Source organism: Erinaceus europaeus, chromosome 13 (genome assembly GCF_950295315.1).
Source record: "Erinaceus europaeus chromosome 13, mEriEur2.1, whole genome shotgun sequence".
Taxonomy (NCBI): domain Eukaryota; kingdom Metazoa; phylum Chordata; class Mammalia; order Eulipotyphla; family Erinaceidae; genus Erinaceus; species Erinaceus europaeus.
In genome coordinates, this window is record NC_080174.1 from 85,283,259 (window position 1) to 85,297,570 (window position 14,312).

The window sequence follows — 14,312 nt, forward strand, 5'->3', positions numbered from 1 at the left end:
GTTTTTCTGAAAATGACATTAACCATCCTGGCAAATTTAATATCTTTCAAGGTTCTAAGACTCAGAGAAAAGGAGCACACTACTTAGATTACCACTTTCCCTCCTATATTGAATTATAATTTGTTTCCCACTCCACACTCTCTCTGTGTTGAATGTCTGACTAATTAATCCAAACTGTAATTCAAGAAAAAAAATAGCAATTGTATTGTCATCATTTTACAGACAGAGGTTTCATCAGAATCAGTACAGTCGCACTGCAGGATTTATAAGTTTCTATCCAGATGCTTCCTTGTCTGCATGTAATTCATTTTGGCTTTGGGCTCTATTTCAAGTTCATAGATAAAGTGAATGGTAGAGGATATAAAACATTATGTCCAAGAAGTCAGTACTGGGCACTTGACAGCATATTGATTGTGGACAGCTGAGATATTTACACATCCAAGGACTAGTGTTTGAAAATATCTCCTCCAAGAAGGGGAAATGATGCAAGGTGGGGAGAACAGTAAGTCCCTACATTAATAAACAGTCGATTCTGCCTTTCTTTCTTTTTTTTAAAGTTTTTTTTTTTAGTATTTATTTATTCCCTTTTGTTGCCCTTATTTTATTGTTGTTGTTATTGATGCTGTCGTTGTTGGATAGAACAGAGAGAAATGGAGAGAGGAGGGGAAGACACAGAGGGGGAAAGGCACCTGCAGACCTGCTTCATCGCCTGTGAAGGGACTCCCCTGCAGGTGGGGGGGAGGGCTCGAACCAGGATCCCATGCGGGTCCTTGAGCTTCGTGCCATGTGTGCTTAACCTGCTGTGCTACACCCTGACTCCCTTGATTATGCCTTTCTTTGTGTGTGGTTAGGTGAAGCTGGTTTGGGTCAGTGTGTGACAAGCTCCTATTTTTTCTTCTTTTTAATCTTTATTTATTGGATAGACACAGCCAGAAATATACAGGGAAGGGGAAAGACAGACAGACATTTGCAATAATGCTTCACCACTTGCAGAGCTTTCCCTGTGTAGATGGAAACAGGAGGCTGGAACCTAGGTCCTTGAGGATTATAACATGCACTCAACCAGGTGTGCCACTACCCTGCTCCTATTTGATTTTTCATTCTCAGTTCAGAGGGTATTTTGTTCCTTTCTTCCTCTAAATGGAGAAAACCACCACACTAATGCAGTTGGTATGTGCATTTGCTGGGTTATATTGGCCATTTTGAGCTTTCACAGTTGCTTCTCCTACTAGATTGTGGACTCCTTGGGAACACAAGGAGTGTTCTGTTGAGTTGTGTCCTAATTATTTCTGACCCACAGTTTAGAGCATATCATGCTTAGGGTAAAATGGGTGCATTACCATATTTATTGGAGTAAATTGAGAAATCTTAGCCAGTTTTATTCATTAGTCTCCTTCTCTCTAACTAGTTGCTGTAATTCAACACACACATTTACTGTATTCTGCTCTTTCTCCTCTTATTCTTGCTAACTCTGACTGAAAGGGCTGGAGAGTCTAGTAATGGAAACCTGCCTTTCCCTCTCCTCCACCTTTGATTTGTCCTGTAGCTTTTCTCTCTGGGGCGGCCAGACACTCCAGTGCCTGTTGCTTACACAAATTTCCAAATTGTGGGACCCACTCTTGGGGTGGGAGTGTCCTCCAAGGTGATCTGAAGCTGGAGGTGTGTGTGTGGGTGGGTGGGGAAGTCAGCCTCACTGCTCTTACCCTGTCCATCCTAGAGCTCCTTTGTGCAACAGGAGAGTTTCTGACACCTTCCTCCTGAGGTGTCCCAAGTGCTCCCTCTTCTCCGCGAATCCTATGCTCCGGGTACCCCCTGGGCATCCCCCAACGTGCCCCCCACCCGCAGGCTACCAAGCCTCTAGTATTGTATTCATGGCTGGTGAAGAGCCGGTGACTGACAGGTCCAGGGGACAACGAATCACAGCGCGCGCGGGCGGCTGGGGGGAGGGCGCGTAGTCGCAGCCGGCCGCCGGGATTATGAATGGGGGCGGGGGAGGGGTGTGTGTGTGTGTGTGTGTGTGTGTGTGTGTGTGTGTGTGTGTGTGCGCGCGCGCGCGCGCGCGTGGTGGGGTGGCCACGGCGATTGCAGGGTTCAAACTTAGATTTTCAGCATCTGGCTTCAGAGGGACACCTCGGGTCGTGCGTAAAATTCTTCAATTCTACAAGAAAGGGAGATGCCAGAGGCTCCAGACTGGTAGTGAGGGTTATTTTGCAAAACTCCCTTGGTGTTGCCCCAGAGCGGCGCTGCGGAGGGTCTGTGAGGTAGGTAATGAGTGTGTGTGTGTGTGTGTGTGTGTGTGTGTGTGTGCGCGCGCGCGCTAAAGGTGGGGGTGGAGGGGGACGCGGGTGCAGTGGGGCGTACGCGGGTTGGGGAATCCGGGAGAGAGGCCAGCGGGATAGGGGTGAACTCCTTGCTCCTAGGGATTGACAGGTGGTAGCTCAGCAGTTACAGCCTACTCTCCGGCGGCGTCTATCTAATCCTTTTGCAACCAGATCACATTGTTATTTCCCGCATCCGACTGGAGAGCACAGCTCGGCGGACCGAGACTAGGGCGAGCGGTCTCCGGCCGGGAGAGGTGGCGGTGGTGGAGGGTGGCGGGGTGGAGAAGGAGACTGAGGTGGGGGTACAGAGATCAGGTGGGGAACGGAGGAGATCAGGGGGCGCCCATGACGCCCTGAATCGTCCCCCCCACCCCGCCTCCCTGCCAGTTGCTGGGTCCGTGTGCGCTCTCTGCGGACGCCCGGGCTCCGTGCGCCCCTTTCCCGGCTCCTGGCCCCGCCTCGGCGTCGGCTGCAGGTTCCTCCTCCGCCGGGGCCCCGCCGCACTCGTGCGCCTCGCGAGCGCCCCCCACCCCTGCCCCCCGCCCGGCCCGGCCCGCATCCCCGGAGCCCCGGGAGCGAGCAAGTCTGGGCGGCTTTGCAGGGACGCGCTGCGCCGGGCGGAGCCACGGCCGGACCCGGGCGTCCAGGGCGCAGCGGCCGCGGTGGTGGCACCCGGGCACCGGGAGCTCCTGGAGGAAGAAGGCGGCTGCGGAGACCCGGACCCGAGGAGGTAAAGGGCTGCCTGGCGGCGGAGGGGTGCTTTCCCGTCTTCCTTCAGCACCCCCCGGAGGAGCCGACCTGCAGAGAGTGGGGCGTCGTGGGGGTTGGTGGGGAGCCCCGGGAAGGAAGGGGGTCGCGTAAGCGTAGTCGCGCCGAGGGGGTGCCCGTGGTCGCTCGGTGCAGGAAAGCGGCTACCGGCCCTTCCTCCCGGCTCGCTTCCTCCTCTCCTTGGCCGGCGCCACCTTGGACCTCGGCGTGGGGTGTGGGGGTCCTTAGGCAAACGTTAGGGAAGGAGAGACGGGCCGAGAGGTTGGGGAGACCCGGGAGAGGAGGCTGGACCCGCGCTCGGTGCTGGGTGAGGGACTGCGGCGGCGGGGGTGCAGGGGGAGCCCGAGGAGCCAAGAGTTTGCAGGGCTGCGTCCTGCGAGTGGGGTGGTCGGGACGCCAAGTGGGGGCGCACCCAAGCCTCAGCGCAACAGCGTCTCTGCCTGCCGGGAACTTTTGGGAAGCTCAATAATATGTTTAGGGAAAACCTATTGAGCGCCTGACCCTTTTTTTCTTTCTTTCTTGTTTTTACATTTAAAAAATAATTTTTATTAATCATTTAATAATGATTAGCAAGACTGTGAGATAACAGGGGTACAATTTCACACAGTTCCCACCACCAAAGTTCCACATCTCATCCCCTTCACTGGAAGCTTCCTTATTCTTTATCCCTCTGGGAGTATGGACCAGAATTCTTTTTGGGGTGTAGACGGTGGGAGCTCTGGCTGCTGTAATTGCTTCTCCACTGGACATGGGCGGTGACAGGGGGGATCCATACCCCCAACCTGTTTCTTTCCCTAGTGAGGTAGTGCTCTGGAGAGGTGGGGTTCCTGCTTGATTTCCATCTTCCTTTTTGCTTCCTTACTTCTATTACAGAGACCCCCTTGCCCTTCCTGTGCCATAGTTAAAAATCTGAACCCGCTGTAGTCAACAACTTTAAAGTGAGTCTTAGGAGGGCAGCACAGGGAGAGTTCATTTAAAACACACAGATGCTAGATGACATAAGTAGACTACAAGATAACTTTATTGATTACAACAGCTATATATTATATACTGTACCATATGTAATGTATGTACTACATTGTAAACATCAGTATACACATGTGAATATGTTTAATTTTGAAAAAAGATTGCTGGGCACTGCAGGTATTCATAACTTTTATAAGTATCTATTTTAATGAGAGATATGGGGGGGGGAGAGAGAGAAAGAGAATGAGAGAAACCAACCTAACAAGACGCTGCTCTACTCTGGCTTAGGGTGGTGCTCTGGATTGAACCTGGGGCCTCAGAGTCTCAGGCATGAAAGGCTTTTTTCATAACCATTATGGTATTTCCTCAGCCCTATATGTATCATTTTAAAGCAACTCTGACAGTCTTACCTAAAATTGCATTGTATTGACATTGTGTTTGTACCCTGGGTATGAAACTACTAGACAGTTGTGATAAATCTAGGCATTCTTTTAAAAAAGATTTACTTATTTTTATGAGGCATAGAGACTAGAGCACTGCTCAGTGCTGGTTTATGGTATGCCTGGGGATTCAACCTTGGATACTCCGGGGCTTCCCACTTATAAATCCTATGCTCTCCCACATTCTATGTGTTCTAGATCTTGGATCTGAATGAGATGGAACTTTTTTTGAATCTCATTCATCTTGTAAATTCAGACATTTCCAACTAGTTGGAAGCCCTGGGCTAAGCTATATGAATAAAAGGCACAGCAAAATTTAAAATGTACATATGGTGACTGTAACAACATTTTCATGAAAACAAACAATTTGGTAACGAAAAGCATTTTATTTGAGGTTGGAGGCAATGAATTGACAAGAAGGTGGATAAAGCAGATAATTTCCCTTCAGGTCAAAGGAAATTCAGTCCCACTTTCCCTGAATGTCACCATGTAGCATTTAACATAACTGTGGGTCTAGTTAACCTTTCTAATCAATACTTTTAGGATTTGGCTAGGAACCCATTTATTGCCTGCTTTGATTATTTTTCTTTTAAAATATCAGAATGTCAGTTCCAAAGAACTGTTAACAAAGAAAAAGAGAGAGAGACTAGAGTGCTTTGAGATTGCATGACTTATACATATAAGCTGTGAACACATCTATTATCTGCCTGTATTCCTTCTTACAGGTCTTCAGTGTGGCTACTTAGATTTCTGCCTCAGCTGATTGTGTTTTAGTTTATTTCTGACTTGATACACTTTGTAAATATCCATGATCCTTAATTTCTCTAGAGAGTGTCCACATGGGCATGCTTGCTTGCTTTTAAATGAAATTGTTTTTGATTTGATACAAGAAATCAACCATATAAGCTTTTCTAATTTTTGGAGTCTTTTGCCTGTCCAGAAGAAGGTTATTTAATGATAACTATTATATGCACAGTGAAGGATTGACATATTAGACACAGAAATGATCTTTTCATTTTGGTTTACAAACTATAATATTTAAAAACTGTGCTACTCTTAGTTCTTTTTTTTTAAATATTTATTTTATTTATTTATTTATTCCCTTTTGTTACCCATGTTGTTTTATTGTTGTAGTTATTATTGTTGTTGTCATCGTTGTTGGATAGGACAGAGAGAAATGGAGAGAGGAGGGGAAGACAGAGAGGAGGAGAGAAAGATAGACACCTGCAGACCTGCTTCACCGCCTGTGAAGCGACTCCCCTGCAGGTGGGGAGCCGGGGTTTGAACCGGGATCCTTATGCCGGTCCTTGTGCTTTGTGCCACCTGCACTTAATCCACTGTGCTACAGCCCGACTCCCCTACTCTTAGTTCTTATCTGGCGAGGGAGCAAACAGTACACGATGTCATCTTCAGGCACAAAGAATTTGGAGGTTAGTGATTTGAACTTATTTTTATTGTTATGGCTTAAAATTTTATTGCCTTTTTGCAAGAAAAATTGAGCAGCAGAGATTGAAGGAGAAGTTATGACCACAGAACAAATGGAGGCCTTGAAAACTGGTCGTTGTAGTCATGTAGGCATAACGAGAGCAGACACTCACTCAGTTTTGCCAAATTTCCCTTCCCAGAAGGACTTGTTGCCCAAGCTTTTGCGAGTGCTATAGCTGACAGCTGTCAAGGACCACCAACCACCAAGCCCTTTCCTTAGCTGGGCTGTAGTAAGCCCCTTTGCCAGAGGAGATGCCCCTTCCCCAAACACTACAGATCCAAGGGCTGATGCAAGTATAAATATAAAACATCTGGCCATTTCAGTTAAGTCTGAAGGATTATCTTTTATTTATTTTTGTTTCTAATTTTTATTTTTTATTTAAGAAAGGATTAATTAACAAAACCATAGGGTAGGAGGGGTACAATTCCATGCAATTCCCACCACCCAATCTCCATTTCCCACCCCCTCCCCTGATAGCTTTCCCATTCTCTATCCCTCTGGGAGCATGGATCCAGGGTCATTGTGGGTTCCCAACAACAGATGAGTGGCTGAGAAAGCTGTGGTATATATACACAATGGAATACTATGCAGCTATCAAGAACAATGAACCCACCTTCTCTGACCCATTTTGGACAGAGCTAGAAGGAATTATGTTAAGTGAGCTATGTCAGAAAGATAAAGATGAGTATGGGATGATCCCACTCATCAACAGAAGTTGAGTAAGAAGATCTGAAAGGGAAACTAAAAGCAGGACCTGACCAAATTGTAAGTAGGGCACCAAAGTAAAAACTCTGTGGTGAGGGGTAGACATGCAGCTTCCTGGGCCAGTGGGGGGTGGGAGTGGGTGGGAGGGATGGGTCACAGTCTTTTGGTGGTAGGATTATCTTTTATTTTGGAATTTCTTTTTTGGTTTGCATTGAAGCCTGACATTTCTCTTTACCCACTATTTCTTTTTACCTTTTTTTTTTTCTTTTTAAAACATTTATTGATTGGATAGAGGCAGACAGATATTGAGAGGGAGTGGGGGAGATAGAAAGAGATAGAGACACCTGTAATACTCTGAGAGCTTTCCCTTCTACAGGTAGAGACCAGGGACCCCTGTCTTTGAGCATTGGGACACGTACACTCAACCAGATGTGCCCCTGCCCTGCCCAATATATATATATGTGTATGTGTATGTGTGTGTATATATATATATATATATATATATATATATATATATAATCTTTTTATTAGTAATTCAATGAGGGTTTACAGGATTATACAATTATAGGGATGTCATTCTGCACCACCAAAGTTTTGTGTAATCCTCAACCCCAGATAGGGATGTCATGTGAACTCCTGAAAATTCTAGTAGAGTTATTTTTAGGTCATAATTTGTGACTCCAGACTTTGGTATCCACTGAAATTTATATATATATATATATATATATATATATATATATATATGACAGATATAAAGATAATAAGTGATAGATAATAGAATAATAAAAAGTCTATTCTGTTTACCCACCATATATCTTTATCCATTTTTCTTTCTTCCTTCCCTATGGTCAGATGCTGACAGCAAGGTTGTTGTCCTCAGTAAAACTGTACATTTAAGTAAATCTCAGAGTCAGTTACACCAGAGAAACCACCCTCTGGCCAAATCTCTCCACACACATTGAATTTTTCCATTTTAATTTATTTTTTTCTTTTTTATTGTGTCCAGGGTTTATTACTGGGGCTCGGTGCCTGCACTACAAATCCACTGCTCCTGGAGGCTTCACCCCCCCTTTTGTTGCCCTTGTTGTTTATCATTGTTGTTGTTATTATTGTTGCTGTTGGATAGGACAGAGAGAAATGGAGAGAGGAGGGGAAGACAGAGAGGGGGAGAGAAAGATAGACACCTGCAGACTTGCTTCACTGCTTGTGAAGCGACCCCTCTGCAGCTGGGGAGCCAGGGACTCGAACCAGGATCCTTATGCTGCAGGTCCTTTTGCTTTGCACCACCTGCACTTAACCCACTGTGCTACTGCCCAACTCCTGACCCCATTTTAACTTCTTTAAATAAAGTTTCACTTCTCATTGGTGGACTTTTTGATGTCTCTGCTCCTCTCCTGTCCTTTTTTTTTTTTTTTTTTCCCTCTAAATTGGATTTACAGTGTTCTTTTAGTGTGTTTTCCATTTGTTGAATTGAATGTTACAGGTTTATTTTGGGTTCATTGAATTGGTATTGTTATATTTAAAGATTCGTATTCTGTCTTAACAGATAAAATCAATGAGAATATCTCTGTTTGAATAATCTACGGTCCTTATAATGTTATTCTTCCCCCATACGAGGTAGGATTGTATAGTGATATAGTTTACCACACTTTTTACACCATGTAGTTTTAATATTTGACTTTTTTGTTGGTGAATTGGTTTTACAGTCCATGATTTAAATCTGTGTATGTTCTCATCGTTGCCTTTTCATCCACCCCTCTTTCCATCTGGATCAAAATGTCTTTGAATATGCAGATCTTTAAAACCACTTGATCTTATTTTGCTTGAAACTATTTCATCCTAATACTGGATATCATTATCTGCAGTAGAGTTTTAAACTTATATTATATTCTTTCATAATTTTTAAGATAATACATTTTTTTGGTTATGACAGTTGCCATAACATGACATGATACGATAGTTTTTAAAAAATTTTTATTTATTTATTTCCTTTTGTTGCTCTTGTTGTTTTATTGCTGTAGTTACTATTGTTGTTGATGTCGTCGTTGTTGGATAGGACAGAGAGAAACGGAGAGAGGAGGGGAAGATAGAGAAGGGGGAGAGAAAGATAAGACACCTGCAGACCTGCTTCACCGCCTGTGAAGCGACTCCCCTGCAGGTGGGGAGCCAGGGGCTTGAACCGAGGTCCTTCAGCCGATCCTTGCGCTTTGCGCCACGTGCGCTTAACCTGCTCTGCTACTGCCTGACTCGCACATAGTTTCTCGGTTGGTTTTGAATTTGTCCTTTTGGAACCAGCCGGTGGCTCAAAATGCTACAATGTGCAAGAAGCCCTAGTCCCCGCCTTCAGGGGGAAGCTTCATGAGTTGTGAAGCAGTGCTGCAGGTGTCTGTCTCTCAACCTATCTCGCTATGCCCTCTCAAACTTTTGGTGTCTCTAGCCAATAAATTAACAAGTAAAACATTTAAAATATTACTCTTTGTCTTGGTTATTCTGCAGTGCTTTTCTTTCTTCTTTAAAATATTTTATGCTTTATTTTAACGAGAGAAAGAAATACAGAGAAAAAAAGATACACATAGAGACGAGAGCACTGCTTAGCTCTGGTTCATGAGGGTGTCGGGATTCAATTGGATACTTTGGAGCCTCGGGCATGAAATTATTTATGCATAATTTATGTTGTCTCCTCCCTCCTGTGTTCTGCACTTTTATACTGATAAGCCCAGGCGCATACTTTTTACCTAACGCTTCTTTAATCTGATGATTCTGTTTCTTGAGTTATTTTAAAATTGTAACATCTGACACACACAAACACACAAGTATATTATTCTCCATCTCTGCTCTCTTGTCTGCAGTACTTATTAGATATAGCGTGGGTATTTTTTTTTTTAAATCTCATGTATGTTACCTCTTTTCAATTAGGAAACATTTTCAGAGGCGTTTGGGTAATATATTTTTAAAACACTATCTTTTTAAATTCGGATGATATTTGAAATATTTATTTATTTATTATTGGATAGAGACAGAGAAATTGAGAAGGGAGGGGGCAATGGTGGGGGGAGAGACAGAAAGACACCTACAGCCCTGCTTCACCACTCCTGAAGCTTTCTACCTACAAGTGGGGACCAGGAACTTGAACCTGGGTCCTTGCAGATTTAACCAATTTTTTGGTTGAGTTTCCTGTACCATGGCATTTCATGTAAATTCAAAATAGCTGTATAGATGTCTAGCAATTTAATTCAAAACACACTCTTTTCCTTTTACCAACAGTTTCTGGAAGAGAAATGTCTTTTTCCCCCCTACTTACTTCTCTGATCAGGCTTCTAGCTCTTCAACTAAAGGGCAACTTTTATTTTATTTTATTTTATTTTATTTTATTATTTTATTTTTTGTAGTGGCTTCAGCTCCAATTACCTTTGGTTCATAGACACGGAATGAAGTTACTTGTCCCCAGCCGTGAAATAAATCTCTAGTCTTTAGGCACTTATGCCTGTGCCTAAATTCTCTATGCCTTTTGGACTGCTATCACTTTAACTTACATGTTTATTGCTATGAAGTTGGTTGCTTTTTGCTTTAGCACCTGAAGATTACCATGTTTTATTGGGTAGTTTATACTGTACGGTTTCATCGACTTTAGTTTTTTTTTTTTTTTTTTTTTTGCTGGTCTTGTTTTGTCTTAAGTTTGTATGTGTTTGTAACACTAGGGAGTGTGGTTCACTTTCCTCACTCTGCAATGGTGGTGGAGTAAGATGTCTGTGATTACAAACACTCATGGTTGGCTATTTTCATTTTCTTTCCCATGCTGTCTCCACTTATAAAAAATGAATTGCATTAGTATCTCACAATTTCCCCTTTTTGTGTGATATTAATGTCTGTATTGTGCACAGGACAGATGTCTTACAGAATGTGTCACAGTCTGGGTTCGTCTACTGGTTTAATCATTCAGGTTCAGGTTAAACATTTTTAGCAAGAATACTCCTACTTAGGTGATGAGTACTTCCTCTTGAATCACAGTAAGAGAGTCTCATTGTCCCATTGATGGTGACTAAGATCACTTGTGATATGGTTTCTACTAAATTTCTCCTTTAAGTAATTTTTTTTTGTTCTGAAGTCAATATTCTGTAAAGTGATAGGTTTTTTTTTTTTTTTTGCCTCCAGGGTTATTGCTGCGGCTCTGTGACTACACTATGAATCCACTGCACCTGGAGGCTATTTTTTCCTCCTTTTGTTGCCCTTGTGCTTGTTGTAGTTGTTATTGTTGTCATAGCTGTTGTTGTTGGATAGGACAGAGAGAAATGGAGAGAGGAGGGGGAGAGAAAGACAGACATCTGCAGACCTGCTTCACTGCCTGTGAAGCTAAAGCGATAGTTTTAAGTCTTCCTCCCCTTTTTGTTGCTCTTTTTTTTTTATTGTTGTTGTAGTTATTGTTGTTACTGATGTCGTCATTGTTGGATAGGACAGAGAGAAATGGAGAGAGGAGGGGAAGACAGAGAAGGGAAGAGAAAGACACCTGCAGACCTACTTCACAGCCTGTGAAGCAACTCCCCTGCAGGTGGGGAGCTGGGGGGCTCGAACTGGGATCCTTTCGCCGGTCCTTGCTCTTTGTGCCACATGCCGCTGTGCTACTGCCTGACCCCATTCTGTTTGCCTATTACCTGTTAGCACTGTCACAGTATTTAGCTTTAGCTCCCGGGTCTTGAAAGAATTCTGTGCACAGAGATTTCAATGACTAATTTTTAGGTACCTTGGGGTGATGTTTTTAGCTTGGTTTATTTGATGCAGCTGGAGATCCCCCTGTCCTGCTCTGTTGTCACTGATGGGGACAACATGCACCTTCACAGGAAAGACCACCGGTGGCTCTAGAGGAGAGGAAGGTCTGTTTTTGGCTTGCTGGGGGAGAGAACACTCCTGGGTCTGGAGCTTTGCGGAAGGATTTCCCCCTTGCCAGTGCTGTGAGGCCATCTGGTGCTGTTGGCTAGACCCCAGTTAGATGCAGTGAAGGCCGTATCATTTCTGTATCATCTTTTCCTACTAGGTTAGGGCTTCGGAGACTCTGGGCCCTTCTAACCTTCTGCTAGATAGGGAGCCACCACCCATCTCTGACTCTTCTGTTCCTCCTGTTCGAGGCTAGTTAATTAGCATTGTGGGAGTCACAAAAGGTCACTTCTTTATCACAGTTTAGAGTTTTAAAATGCTGTAGTTTTTAAAAAATATATTATTTATTTATTTTCCCTTTTGTTACCCTGTTGTTTTATGGTTGTAGTCATTATTGTTGTTCTTGATGTCATCCTTGTTGGATAGGACAGAGAGAAATGGAGAGAGGAGGGGAAGACTGAGGGGGAGAGAAAGATAGACACCTGCAGACCTGCTTCACTGCCTGTGAAGCGACTCCCCTGCAGGTGGGGAGTTGGGGGCTTGAACCAGGATCCTTCTGCCAGTCCTTGCGCTTTGCACCACGTGCGCTTAACCCGCTGCGCTACCGCCCAACTCCCAGTTTTTTTTTAAATGTTATTTATAAAAAGAAAACACTGAAAAAAAATTAAAAAAAAAAAAGAAACACTGACAAAAACGGACAGAGTAGCTATCAAGAATGCTGGAGTGATTTGTACTCCTACTCCCAACCACTGTTATTTTCCTACAAAATAATAAACACATCCCCAATTCACCTTCAAGAAAAATACTGTAGTTTAAGAAGATCTCAGCTACATTATCCATTAATGAAATGGAAAACAATAGTATGTGTCTTGCAGAAAGACGTGTTTCTGTTAGAAAAACCACTAGCCTATAAGCATTAATGAAGTTCATTAATACTACTATACATGGTTGGTAATTAAATGTTAAACCACATTTAATTAAAATGTAAAAAAAAACAAACCCCAACTATGTATGTGCTATTTTCTCTCCAAGCATTTACAAAAAATATTATAGCTTTTTATCTGTTGCCATCTTGGGAAAAGCAAAAAAAAAAAAAAAAAAATCCCCTTTACCACATGAACACTTTAAACCTTAGGGAAAATAACATGATAATATTTTACAAGAATCTTCTGATATTTTGACTGCATTATAAAGAAGATAGGAAGGTTTGGTTTTGGGGTTCTCAGTATTTATACCATTGTGCTGGCTCATCCAATAAAGTTTTATTTTTTCTTAATTCTGAATATAAACTTGGAGATCACCTAACTCAACCTTATTGTTTCACACCTAAGAAAACTGTTAATGGGAGTTGGGCGGTCGCTTCATAAGCGGTGAAGCAGGTCAGCAGGTATCTTATCTTTCTGTTCCCCCTTCCTTCCCCTCCTCTCTCCATTTCTCTGTCCTATTCAACAACGAAGGCATCAATAACTACAACAATAAAACAACAAGGGCAAGAAAAGGAAAATAAATAAGTAAATATTAAAAAAAAGAGAGAGAAAACTGGTGTACCTTGGGGTTGGCAGAATAGCTCAGATGAAGAGTGCTGCTTTGTCGTGCTCATGATGCAGGTCCTAAGCCCAGAACCCACCACACTGAAGGGAGCTTCAGTGCTAGGTCTCTTTCACATGCAACTCTTTCTGCTTCTCTGTCCCTATTAAAAAAATAATAATAAAAGAAAAAAAGAAACAAAGGAAAAAAAAAAAGAAAACCGATCCCTAAGTTCTTTCAGTTCAATAATGACAGGGCTTGCTTACTTTGAGTTCTTATTATTTCTCAACTTTATTTCTTCTTTAAGAAGCCAGAATATCTTTCTTTTCAGAAAACACAGTAACATTTTCGACTCAGGTATGCTCTGTCAATACTCTTCTAAGGAGGAAACATAGTTTATTATTTAGGATGGTATAGTCTTACCTTTTAGGAATAGGCGTGATTGAAAAATCAGATGAACACGTGGACTGATTATCCAACAAGGTAACATAGACTCAAAAAAAGTCTGTGCTCAGTCCTAAAGGTATACACACTCTTAGGGAAGACCCCCTAGATGCACTGTTTTTGTAATTTGTGCCATGTGTTATCTGTTGTGCTCTCTGTTGGGAAGTTATTCAGAGAGAATGTTTCAGTTTAAAATTAAGGCTCAACCTTGCCATTGTTTTCTGCTTAGTACATTGATGTGCTGAGGGACTGGTGTTTTGATGATTCCATGTACAGCCCTTACTTCTCCTCCCCCATACACACACGCCAATATTTCCTGTAAAGATTTCCCCTGTGCCTTTCTCTGTTCTCACCCTCCTATTGAATGGAGAAACATTGCCCTTGGATGAAATTTCTCCTTTTCTCTGCTTTGACTGGTCTGGTGGTCATTTCAGCCAAATGTCACCAATAACAGATGTTCCAGGCTAAAAGAGGAAAGTTCACAGTGACATTTGATGTGCTTACTTGTGGGATTTTTCTAGGGTAAAATGAAAGACACATGCCTGTTTTTCTTATTTTGTGGGTCAAAATAAAATTAACAAGCATAGAATGATAAATACTTTTATACTGAGATATTCAGGAATTGAGGCTGGCATTTGTCAAGGCAATTGCAATAACTTTTAAGAGTCTGGTTGTGTCTACTCTATGATTCTCTCTGCTTAATAAAAAAATGAAATAAAATCTGAAGTGATAGAAAGTTCCATGAGGCATCTTGGGGTGAACAACTCAATGTGTAAAAACATGGAG

At 42.8% G+C, this 14,312-nt stretch overlaps 1 protein-coding gene across 2 annotated transcripts in view; it reads left to right on the plus strand.

The window, feature by feature from the left end:
• The first annotated feature begins 2,091 nt into the window (after positions 1-2,091).
• The window catches only part of PDE4B (phosphodiesterase 4B), a 651,743-nt gene continuing 639,522 nt past the window's right edge, over positions 2,092-14,312 (plus strand). The window contains exon 1 of one of the 2 annotated variants that reach the window (XM_060206363.1): positions 2,092-2,261. The gene's annotated coding sequence lies outside the window, so the exon portion shown is untranslated. Of the gene's footprint in view, positions 2,262-2,590; positions 3,052-14,312 lie in introns of those variants that run through there. The other variant, XM_007528234.3, reaches the window with a different exon arrangement.